This window comes from Penaeus vannamei, chromosome 18 (assembly GCF_042767895.1).
Source record: "Penaeus vannamei isolate JL-2024 chromosome 18, ASM4276789v1, whole genome shotgun sequence".
Lineage (NCBI taxonomy): Eukaryota > Metazoa > Arthropoda > Malacostraca > Decapoda > Penaeidae > Penaeus > Penaeus vannamei.
The window spans coordinates 27704873-27717372 of NC_091566.1; the positions used below are offsets into that span (position 1 = coordinate 27704873).

The 12500-nt window shown below is 47.7% G+C and overlaps 1 protein-coding gene across 10 annotated transcripts in view; it reads left to right on the plus strand.

Annotated features, from left to right (window-relative positions):
• The window catches only part of Orp8 (Oxysterol-binding protein-related protein 8), a 198713-nt gene that overhangs the window by 110802 nt on the left and 75411 nt on the right, over nucleotides 1-12500 (plus strand). Inside the window, exon 1 of one of the 10 annotated variants that reach the window (XM_070133070.1) lies at nucleotides 2500-2834. The exons of 8 other annotated variants lie outside the window; for them this stretch is intronic. The gene's annotated coding sequence lies outside the window, so the exon portion shown is untranslated. Of the gene's footprint in view, nucleotides 1-2499; nucleotides 2835-12500 lie in introns of those variants that run through there. One more of the 10 variants, XM_070133069.1, reaches the window with a different exon arrangement.

Sequence of the window (12500 nt, forward strand, 5' to 3'; positions counted from 1 at the left end):
TGTAATTAGTTGTCGGTGCGATTACCAGTGCTGCCGTGCTGGTATTCGTGTTATCTTTCAATGCATTATCTAACTGTAACGGCAAGTATCGTCTTCGTGTCCTCGATGACCTCTTATCGCGCATGACAGTCCCGTGCCAGCATCAGGACAGGACACAGGGGTCATGTGTACGTTATCTCATGTTGAGTGCTGCCTACATCCCCCCGCCCCCCCATTCCCAGCCCTCCCCCTGCTCGATGGCTACTCCACTACAACCCCCCCCCGCTCCATCCCCAACCCCTCCACTACTGATAACGATAATAATCCTTGTGGCAATCTATGTCCGAGTGCCACGTTGGTTCATTGGGTCGCTTGCTTCTTCTTATTATTTTTATATCAAAACATTTGTGTTTGAATGAACGGTTGTCGGTATAATAATAATAGGAATAAGAATAATGCTGATAATGATGATAGTTATAATAAGGATGGTAATAATGATAATGATAATGATTATAATGATAACACTTGAAATAATGATACTGATAATTGTTGTTTATTGTGATAACGGTACTTGTTATTAGGATGATGGTTATTATTGCAATAATAGTAATGATGATGGTAATAGTAATGATGATAATAATAATGATAATTATTGTTATTATAATAGTAATGATTGATATTGTTATGATAATAGTAATTATTATTATTATTATCATTATTGTTGTTGTTGTTGTTTTTGTTGTTATCATTATTGTTATTATCATTGTTATTGTTATTGATATTATTACTATTAAAAATACTTTAATTATTATTAATATTGTTATTGTTATTAATATTGTTTTTGTTATTATTATTATTTTTGTTATCTTTATTATTGTTGTTGTTGCTGCTGTTCTTATTATAGTTGTTATTGTCATTATGATTGTTGTTGTTGTTATCATTATGATTGTTATTATTATTATTGTTATTACTATTGTTATAATGATACTGATTATTATTATTTATTATTATTATCTATATATTATTATCATTATTATATATTATTATTATTATTATTATTATTATTATTGTTATTGTTATTATTGTTATTATTATCATTATCCGCATTATTGTCATTTGTTGTAGTTGTTTTATCAGTGGCTCATATCAGTGCTGATTCTTGCGTCACCTTCGGTCGTTGTCCCCCTTATCTGCTGTTGATCTATATCATCCTCTTTCCTTGTCGGAATTCTCAAAGTCCGGATATCGAGACGATCTGTAACTTTTATTATTCTTTATTGCAGGTCGGTGAAACGGACTTTTGTCTTTTATAGAATGACGATATAGGTTTGTTGTAGTTTTTATTTTTTATTTGTGTGTGTGTGTTTGTGTTTGTGTTTGTGTGTTTGTGTGTTCACATTCGGAAATTTTGGCACATTTCTGTTTGCGAACTGATTGTGACGTTTTATCGCTGAGTGAAAATGATTTGTCTAGGAAGTGGTAATGTTTACGCACTATTGAAAGAAGTGGTCTTCAAAGAGACGTTGGATACTAACAATTTCGGAACGTTTCTCTTTCCCTCTCTTTGCTCTCTCCCTCTCTCTCTCCTTCCTTCCCTCCCTCCCTCACGCCCTCCCTCCTTCCCTCCTTCCCTCCTCTCTTTCTCTCTCTCTCTCTTTCTCTCTCTCTTTCTCTCTCTCTCTCTCTCTCTCTCTCTCTCTCTCTCTCTCTCGTCTCTCTCTCTCTTCTCTCTCTCTCTCTCTCTCTCTCTCTCTCTCTCTTCTCTCTCTCTCTCTCTCTCTCTCTGTCTCTCTCTCTCTCTCTCTCTCTCTCTCTCTCTCTCTCTCTCTCTCTCTCTCTCTCTCTCTCTCTCTCTCTCTCTCTCTCTCTCTCTCTCTCTCTCTCTCTCTCTCTCTCTCTCTCCCTCCTCCCTCTCCTCCCTCCCTCCTCTCCCTCCTCCCTCTCTCCCTCCCTCTCTCTCTCCCTGCTTCCCTCCGTCCCTCCCTCCCTCCCTCCCTCTCTCTCTCTCCCTCCCTCCCTCTCTCTCTCTCCCTCTCCTTCTTCTCACTCAGCCTGCTACAAAACCCCTGTGATTCCCAGTGTAATTTTCCGCGACGTGTGTAGCACCTTTGTGAATCCAGTACATGTTTGCGCGAGGCTAAGGGGGGATTGATGCATGAAGTTTTGAAGAATGACGTCATGGCGTGGAAGTTTAGTTGGGAAGGCTTGCCGGGAAAGATTTAAGGGCCAAGGAGTAGGGGTCTGCTTTGTAGGATCGAAAGTGAGTTTAGGAGTTTGACAAAGGAGCGGCAAGATGATCGGGTTGTTTAGTGTAGTCCCTCCTCCATTTACCACTCAGGTTCACTGCCCAGAAGTTGGCTGGCTTTTATACTTTGTATTTAGGAGCCATGAATGAAGGAACAGATGGCCGAAGGAGGAAGGGACGGGAATAGAACGAAGAACATAGGAAGCGGGAACTCCTTAAAAAGGGAAAAAGGGAAGCTTATGTTTTAGGTGTGACTGAGAGCATGTGGAGCTTTGTGGTGGGCTTGTGTGGAATTGCAGTGCTGTGGCGATGATGTGAATTGGTAGTGGAAGCGGTGGAGGTGTGCGCGCGAGTGGAGGAAAGAGAGACAGAGGGAGAGAGGGGGGGCCAGCAGCACGGCGAGACGAGGGACGGCGAGTCGTGGTGAGTCCCCTCACTCGTGGCTTGGTGTGCGTGAGGGACGGAGCCCAGTCGTGAGCCTCTGCATTCCCCTCACCGCCGCTCACGCAAGAGGGGATTATTTGTGCTCGCAGCAAGTCCCCGAGCGCGGGCTGCGTTTCCCGAAGGACCTCTCCTTGCGGCGAAGGCGGATCCCCCTGCAATCTGTGTCGTACGTTGTTTCGCGTGATTCCCGTTGGTGCGAGAGTATAAATACAGTGCCCGCGTGACACCGCTAGGCTCCGTGAGCTGGCGGTAAAGGAACGGGGGATAAAAAAGCTGTGTGAGGACCTGTGCCAAGGTGTGCAACGAGGTGGGGAGGGGAGGGGCCGGGCAGAGGGGCGCTACGGCGGTCGGTCGGGTAGTGCCGCCTCTCTAGTTATTCTGGAGGACACCTCGGACCGCCGCGCTTGTAAGGCGATACGGCCGTACTTACCTGGGGAGCTCGCGCTGTGGATTTACATCTAGAGGAGGACGTATTTCGACGCCCTCCTCTAGGGACTCGAAAGTTTGCCTTCTCCGAAGAGAAGGGCGCTGGGCTGTGTGAAGAACGATGGCGCTTGTTTGTGACCCTATGTGTGGGTATTGAGTAGAAGGAACTTATTTCTTATATGACGGATGAAGTTTTTGACTTTGATTAAGGGATGCTGACCTGGTGCCACAAGAAGAGTAGAGCGTGTGCCATAGTCAGTGCCTTTTACAGGTGGCAAGGTCCAGGCCGCCAGCCTGTGTTCATGAAAATGCATCAAGGCCGAGACCTATGACGGGAACACAAATAGACGTGGCCCAAAGAACCTATTATATGCGCCGCCACCGCAGCCTCCCGGAGCGCCGTGTGACCCAGTGCCCGGGTACCTGTTGCAGCAGCCGCTCCACCGCCTCGTCGCCATATGGTTGGGTGGGTAGGCTCCTTCCCTTCGTGCGGGGCTGCCTGCTTTCCGGGGTCCTCGTGGGCCAGCGCTTCGGGGTCCGCGTGATGCTTGTCCCCGTGGTGACCCCGGCGAAGTATCTGCTGGTGGAGCGTGAAGGTCAAACAGTTCGCTAGTGCATCCTCGGGGAGTAGAAGCTGCTGTAGAGTTTGTTACTTGGCAGTTGTATATATTATTGCTTTTATTCATGCGTTGCCTTATCTCTATTAAGGAATGTTTACGTCCACAAGGTAGTCGGGAAGTGCTTCAGGTAGATATAGTGTTATTGAATTGTGCGTGTATGTTGTTGCGGTATACATGTGTGGGTGTGGGTATGTGTGTATGCTTTCATGTGTAAGTGTTATTAAGCTGGCAAGCCTTATGTGGATGCGTATTTTGAAGAGATAACATTTGGTTGCAGATGAAGTTCCATCTTCCTGTATCATTCGCTCTCTCTCCTATCTTCTCTCCCTCTTTCCCTCCTCCTCTCTCCCTCTCGCCCCCACCCCCATCCCCAGCCCTGCCTCTCCCCTGCGCCTCTCCGTCGCTGAAACCATTTAGCGTCTTCGTGTATTGCCAGCATCGTGTTTGTAGCAAGCGGTTCCAAGGCTACAACCTGCGCGTAGTTTGCCAGGTAACTGTCACTCCCTTGCTGTTAGTGGACTTAATGCGTCTGCAAGTCGCGGGGGTCCTCACGACATTGCCAATTCTCTGCATTTATTTTCACGGTTCCACCTTGCTGTGAGGAGGCGTCTCTGCCTATTAGTGGAGTGTCTACGCCTCCGCCCCAGCTGTGGACTGAGGCCCTGGGCCGATTGCGACGTGGTTGCGTGGCCTCATGTCGCCATAGGCCACGGCGCGAGTGCCACTTCGTTGGGGCGTAGCTAGGGTTGCCTCTGTTTTTGCGTTTCATATTTGCGGGGTGAGTGGCGTGTCTTCCGGGAGGCATGGTTGTGTCGATATTAAGTTGCAGGCTGGCAGCGACGCATATTTGTCATTTTGCTCGGCCGTAGCGTTGATGATATTCAATTTGTAACGGTCCACATACCCTGCCGCTGACGTCACGATGCCGGTAGTATCGGTGCGGGTAAAACCTCCGAAAGAGACCGTGGCCGGATTTGGGGGGGGGTGGAGAGCGACTCCAAACACCTGTCTCGGCACTCGACTGGGAAAGGGGGGAGGGGTTGCTGCGGGCCTGTGGGTGGGAGAGGGGGGAGGGGAGTGCCGTGTACACATTCGAGGTGGTGGTCAGCTGTGCAAGGGAGGGGTTGGGTATCAGGGAAGGGGGGCGTCGCGAGTTGTGTCGGCGCCAGCTGGGTAGATGGTGGCGGAGTGCCAGGTGGAGTTGTGGCGGCTGGAGCGGGGGGGGGGGGTCTGTGTTTAGGGGGAGGTGATATGAGATTATGTTTGAGGAAATGGAGGGGAAGAAAAGGGAAGGGAAAGAAGGAAGGAAAATTGGGGATTTTGCAGAGCGTGGATATAAGAAGACACCAGCGAGCGAAACGAAGAAAGCGAAGGGAGGGATTTGACAGGAAAACAAAGTGCAGGCGACAGCTACCTCGATGGGAGGGTTGGTGGGGGCACAGATAATAAGGCAGATGAGGGAGGAAATGGGAAGAGCTAGTGACAGATAGGAAGGAAGAGACAGAAATAGGAGGAGGGAGATGCCGGGCGCTGATATCCCTGGCGCTCGATGTCATCATGGGCGGAGACCGTCCGAACGAAGCGGATGAGTCGCGGATGTATTAATGAAATGAAAAGGCGAAAAGGCGGCTCCCGGGAGGACGGGCGTGACTCGCGGGGCCAGCGCCGACGTTGCCCGGGCGAGCGGAGCCTTTGAGACGCGACGCCCGCCTTGGAAGACGCCCGGCTTATGCTTGGCGGTTTCTGCTGAATGGTGAAGAGCGCGCCGAGTGGTAAATACAGCGCAGAAGCGAATGAGTAACGCATGGCAAGTTATAGTAGAGTAAGGGATGCATGACGAGCGAATGGCGCAGTTTGAGCTATTTCTGATTCTGCGCCTTAGGAGTTGTTGCTGAGTAACGGATGAGGGCGCGCTCATGAGTCAGCGCTTAGTGATGGATGAGAGGCGCATTCTAATTTTTTTTTTCAGAAGAAAGGTTAGGCGATTCATTCAGAGATTGCTGAATAATGGATACGTGACGTATTATAGGTTCATGATCTGTAATGAATGCGGATCCTGAGTTAGTGCTGAGTAACTGCGTGACACATTCTGAGTTAGTGCTGAGTGACGACTAAGTGGCACAGTGCAAGCTACAGCTCAAGAAGACTGGCGTGACTCATTCCCAGCATGATTATGAAACGGACGACCAACGCCTTACTCTTAACATTTTTCACGATACATTTTTTCTTTCTTTTTTTTTCTTTTTTTTTTTGTACTGGCTTTGCTCTGCGTGATGTCAGGCTCAAGTGGAAGGGGACTGTACTTCCTATGTTTAGCTGCGACTTATCACGTCTCCAACTATGTTTTCGTTCCTGGGACTTGAGATAACGGGGCCTGTATCATGGCAGGTACTCTAGTCGCGGCATGTGAGCATCGGAGAAAAGGGGAGTGAGTGATAGGGAGGGAGAGGGGCGGGGGAGAAAGTAATTGATAGAGAGGAAGAAAGAGACGGGGGAAGAAACAGACAGATAACAGATGAGACAGACACATAGACAGTCAAATAGAAGGAGACAGACAGATAGTTCAAATGCTAAGAGACAAGACAGACAGATAGACACACACACAGTTCAAATACAAAGAGACAGTACAGACCGTTCAAATAGAAAGAGCCAGACAGACAGACAGACGGAGTGAGGCAACAGACCCTTAAAATGTCTACTAAGAGCTTGTTTATTTGCCCAACCGCTCTACATCCCAGTCTGCATATGGGGCATCCCTCCCCTCGCCGGTCCCTCTCGAACCCCCCCAACAGCCTCTCCCCCCCCCCCCCTTCCTTGATCGAGAGTGTACCTAATACGGCCTCTTCTTCTCGGACGAAAGGCAGGTAGCGATTTCAAGTCAGATTTCCTGGATGCGGACGTTGCTGAGCTGGTCTGCTGATGGGGCATGCCGATTGAATTGTTTGAACCTCTTACCGACTGAGTGGCGGGGGTGAGTGGGGGAAGGAGGGGGAGGGGAAGGGAAAGGAAGGGGGGGGGGCAGTCCCTCGTCACTGTTTATCGCTGGGGAAAGATGACTGTCAGCTTAATAAGAATTGTTGGGATTAATACTGTGGGTCTTTTCTCGCTTTCTCTTTCTCTCTTTCTCTCTCTCTCTCTCTCTCTCTCTCTCTCTCTCTCTCTCTCTCTCTCTCTCTCTCTCTCTCTCTCTCTCTCTCTCTCTCTCTCTCTCTCTCTTCTTTTTCTCTCTTTTCTTTCTCACTCTTCTTTCTTTCTCACTCTTCTTTCTCTCTCTCTCTCTCTCTCTCTCTCTCTCTCTCTCTCTCTCTCTCTCTCTCTCTCTCTCTCTCTCTCTCTCTCTCTCTCTCTCTCTCTCTCTCCCCTCTCCATTCTCTCCCCTCTCCATTCTCTCACTCTCCATTCTCTCTTTCTCTCCATTCTCTTTCTCTCTCTCTCTCTCTCTCTCTCTCTCTCTCTCTCTCTCTCTCTCTCTCTCTCTCTCTCTCTCTCTCTCTCTCTTTGTTTGTGTCTGTGTCCTAAGAGGCTGATTAAGGAGTCTCATTACAACAATTATAATGCTGAAAGACAAGGTTACAGCCGGCTGCTGTGTGCAGCAACTTTCTTGCAAGAGAACGGGATGGCCAGTGTTGCATGTTGCATTAACTTCATTTGTTCTCCGGGATAGATTTAAGAGAGGGAGAGAGAGAGAAGGAGAGAGAGAGAAGGAGAGAGAGAGAAGGAGAGAGAGAGAAGGAGAGAGAGAGAGAAGGAGAGAGACAGAGAGAGAGAGAGAGAGAGACAGAGAGAGAGAGAATTGGGGGGAGGGGCGGTCCTTGCAGTAGCTTTCCCATCTACTATCTATCCGTCTTTCTTTTTTTTAATTTTTCATGCAGTGGCGAACGTGCAACCTGAGCCAGACCATCTGTGACCATCTGCTCCTACTTGTCTAACATCCCCGGCCTCTCCCTGAGACAACACCTGACTCCCTTTCCCCATCTGTATTCTACTTCTTCCTGTTTGTTCTTATCTCTCCTTTTCTCTTTTTATCTTTTTTTTTTTTTTTTTACCTCGACTGCCTTTAGATATGTATCTTTCCGTCCTCTTCCATTCTGTTTTCTTCTTCTCGTATTTTGATTTTAGTTTTTCTTTCGTTTTGCCCGTTTTTCCCTCTCCCAAGTAAAGGAGTGGAGGTCTGTGTTTGGTATTCCTGTTATCTTTGCACTTGACCTTGAGCGCCTGACCTGTCCGGGGGCAACTTTGGTGCAGGTATCTTGGTTTTGTCATCCTCCGGGTCTTCTTCTTCAGTTTTTCTTCTCTTTTTCTTTTCTCGCGTATTCTCTGTTTTGCCTCGTTCACATTTATTCGTATTTTTTTTTTGTCTGTCTTACGTCTTTCCCTCACCGCTTCCCCCTCGATGCAGCCTCAGCGTTGGCCTCTCGCCACGATTTATATCTTTCAGAAACAATTACACTCTATCCCGTCCTTCTCCCTATCCCCCTATTTCTCTCTCTCTCTCTCTCTCCCTCCCTCTCCCTCTCTCTCTCTCTCTCTCTCTCTCTCTCTCTCTCTCTCTCTCTCTCTCTCTCTCTCTCTCTCTCTCTCTCTCTCTCTCTCGCTCTCTGACACCCTCTTCTTCCCCACGCTCTTTCATCTGTCTCCCCTTTTCTGCCCTCTTCCTCACCGTAATCTTCCCCTATATCTTCTCTCCTCTCTCTTCTTTCCACCCCCTTCTCTCTGTTTTCTTCTTCGCATCTCTCCCTGCCAGGAAGTTTCAGCGAGAGGAGAAGACAGGAGAAAAAAGCAGAAGGGGTCATCTGATGAGTGTGGTACAGAGGATGGTGGCGAGGGCTGCCGTTGCTATCAGTGTCAGTAGGAGAGAAGCTGAGAAGGAGAACCGGGAAAAGTAAAAAAATAGAAAGAGAGGGGAAGAGGGACAGGAAGAGTGAGAGTGAGAGTGAGAGTGAGAGTGAGAGTGAGAGTGAGAGTGAGAGTGAGAGTGAGAGTGAGAGTGAGAGTGAGAGTGAGAGTGAGAGTGAGAGTGAGAGTGAGAGAGAGAGAGAGAGAGAGAGAGAGAGAGAGAGAGAGAGAGAGAGAGAGAGAAAAGAGATACATAGAGAGGGAGAGGCTGCGACTGAACTTATGGCAAGAAGAGTGAGAGTGGGAGTGAGAGTTAGAGAGAGAGAGAAAAAAAGAGAAAGATAGATAGAGAGGGAGAGGCTGCGACTGAACTTATGACCACTAGTATTTGGGCGGGCCTGGAAAAATGACGGTCGGAATTAGGTCACCAGGAAGGCCTAAGGGAAGCGGATGTGACCCGGCCAAGGTCCTTCCGAAAATCAGGGAATGTGGGAGACTGACGTAAGGAACAGGGTCACTGGGAATGCGTGTGAAGACTGGGAAGGTCCAGGATCGGGAATATTCGTGAGGTTCTGGAAAATAGAATAGAGAGGAAAGTGAACGATAGGAGAGTTAAGTCGAAATAAGAAAGGGGAGAAAGGACAAACGATATTAAGATTAAACGGGAATAGAGGATGGAGGATGATAACCGTGACTAGACTTCAGCGGGGATAGAATAGGGAAGAAAATAAACGATACTAAAGTTAGATGGGAATAGAAGATACAAGAAAATAACATTGACAACCTTAGGCGGAAATGGGAAAGAGGAGAAATTAAAAGGATTTAAAACTTTAGCGGAAATAGAAAAGAGAAAGAAAATAAACGACATTAAAGTGAAACCAGAATGAAAACAAGCCTTTCGCCAGGCCTCCAAGAGAGAGAGAGAGAGAGAGAGGGCGGGGGGCAGAGAGAGAGAAAGAGGGGGGAGGGAGGTCGATAGGGAGTTCTAACAAGGTTTCAAGACGAAGGGAGAGTTGAGGTCCTTCACTTGGAGACAAATCCTGGGCCGCCCGTGGGTGTCCTGAGGAACGGTTCCGAGGAGCTTGATGGGCGCGCGGGAGACGGGCGGCATCACAACGACATGCTAATGGGCGGGGAGATGGATGGGGCGGCCGGTCTTCGTCGTTCTTAACTTGATTATCATTATTTATTTGTGTTTATGTATAGTATATGAAAATTTACGTACGCACTCGCCAACGCCAGCGCGCGTCTTTGTCTCTCTCTCTCTCTCTCTCTCTCTCTCTCTCTCTCTCTCTCTCTCTCTCTCTCTCTCTCTCTCTCTCTCTCTCTCTCTCTCTCTCTCTCTCCCTCTCTCTCTCTCTCTCACTCACTCACTCTCACTCACTCACTCACTCACTCACTCACTCACTCACTCACTCACTCACTCACTCACTCCTTCCCTCGCTCACTCCTTCCCTCTCTCACTCTCTCACTCCCTCTCTCCCTCCCTATCTCCCAATTAGCATAGACTGAGGGGAGAGGCTGTAATACGAACATCATAGCGAAACCAGAGGTGTCGTTTTCCGATCGATTTTTAATCTAGATGTGAATAGATTGAAGGGTCGACTAGATATGTATATGAACATGAAGGCAACGCTATATATTAAAGCAGTTTGGTTTGTCAAGTTTCAGTTTTTTTTTTAAGAGTAGCTGTGTGTGTGAACGATCAGCTCCTTTTGAGGGATTCCTCCAACACGTTCTATGTCTATGTCTATGTTATCTCTAATACGGGGTTCCTTTCACCAAGATATTTTTTTTTCGCCATCACAACTTCTTTCTTTTCTCCGACACCATATTTTCCTTTTTCAATTGTATAATTATTTATCTTTTCCGATTCTTTTTTTTTCTCTCTAACCATTTCTTTCGACATCACCACCATTTATTTTCTTCTCTAATGCCCTCTCTATCTTCCCCAACACTTGTCTTCTCTAACAGCATGTCTTTCTTCTCCAACACTATCCTTTTTTCCCGGACACTTCTCCACCACCATTTATTTTTTCTAATGTCATCTCTCTCTTCCCCAACACTGTCCTCCTTTTCTCTAACACGATGTCACTCTTCTCCAACGCTATTCGTCATTTCTCCAACAACATCTCGTTTTTCTTCTTTGTCAACACATTATGGGGCTGACTCCGTGGGTCGTGGACGGCTATTTAGAGGGGCGGTTTGTGCCTTCGTCCAAGTGATTTTGTTTTCATCTTTTTTATTCCCATTTACTTGTTATGTTCATGTCATCGTCTTCATTATTTCTCACTGACTAGATGTTTGACACTCCCCCTGTTCCTGAGTCTCCCAGCCTCCCTCTCTCCCTTCCACCCCCTCTCCCACCTTCCCTCTCTCCATCCCACCCTGTCTCCCACCCATCCCTCTCCCTTCCACCTGCTCTCCATCCCCCCTGTCTCCCTTCCACTCCCTCTCCATCCCACCCTCTCTCCCACCCTTCCCTCTCTCTCCCACCCTCTCTCCCACCCTTCCCTCTCTCTGCCATCCATCCCCCGTTCCCTTGCACCCTCTCACCCGCATGGCTGAGAGACATGGTCACAGGTGTGTAGACAGCACATCTTGACACAGGTGTTCGCCGCCCGCGCGGGGAAAGGAACCGGGCGTAGGCAACTTGAATTCGACACACCATTAATCGGAGATTCGTATTTGGATAGATAGAGATATAGGTAGATTGATTGATATAGATAGATTGATAGATATAGATAGATAAATAGATAGATGGAAATAGAGAGTTAAATATGAATGTATAGAGAGCTATATAGATATTAAGATATGAATGTATAGAGAGCTATATAGATATTAAGATATGAATGTATAGAGAGCTATATAGATATTAAGATATGAAAGTTTAAATGAATATAGATAAAGATATATAGTAAAGAGCTAAGGCGGTCGAAGAGGGCTGTTTTTTTATTCCTTTTCTTTTTTTTTTATATAGGGAAGGGAAAAGCAGAAAAAAGACAGGCAAGTGAAAATAGAATAGAGAGGCCTCCTAGCCCTAGCTCGACGATTAGGCCCATACAGACGGCAACAAGACTCCGGGAGGCAGCAGGTGATACAGGGTCGCGTGAGTCACGAAAACCACCTGCGTGCGTGTGAGTCACTGGCGCCATCTACGTTCGTGACTCTTAATTGCAGATTCAACGATCTCAGAAGAGGGTCACCTGTCTTAGGGGAGGGAAGGGAAGAGGGAGGAAGTGGAGGAGGACGAGGACGAAGACAAAGACAAAGACAAAGAGAAAGAAGAAGAAAGAAGAAGAAAGAAGGAGGAGGAGGAGGAGGAGGAATAGGAATAGGAATAGGAGGAGGAGGAGGAATAGGAGGAGGAGGAGGAATATGAGGAGGAGGAGGAAAGGGGGGAAGTGGAGGAGGACGAGGACGAGGACGAGGAGGTGGAGAAACAGAAGAGAAAAATACATAATAGCAGTTGCGATAGCAGTAGTCGGTCCAGGTAATTACCTGTTGTAAGTGTAGATTGTAATGATGAGGCAGTTACTAAAATTCGAGGGAAAATAGAATATGCACAGGTCTCTTAAAACACACACACACACACACACACACACACACACACACACACACACACACACACACACACACACACACACACACAGAGAGAGAGAGAGACAGAGAGAGAGAGAGAGAGAGAGAGAGAGAGAGAGAGAGAGAGAGAGAGAGAGAGTGAGAGAGTGAGAGTGAGTGAGAAAGAGAGAGACAGACAGACAGACAAACAGACAGAGACAGAGAGAGAGTGAGAGAGAGAGAGAGAGAGAGAGAGAGAGAGGTGGGGGGCAGCAGACAGACCGACAGACCGACAGACAGACAGACAGAGTGTGGAGAAAATAGCGGGCGAGAGACGCGGCTGAAGCCCACTTGACGCACCTCACAGGCAGACCCTTGGAGGCCCAACA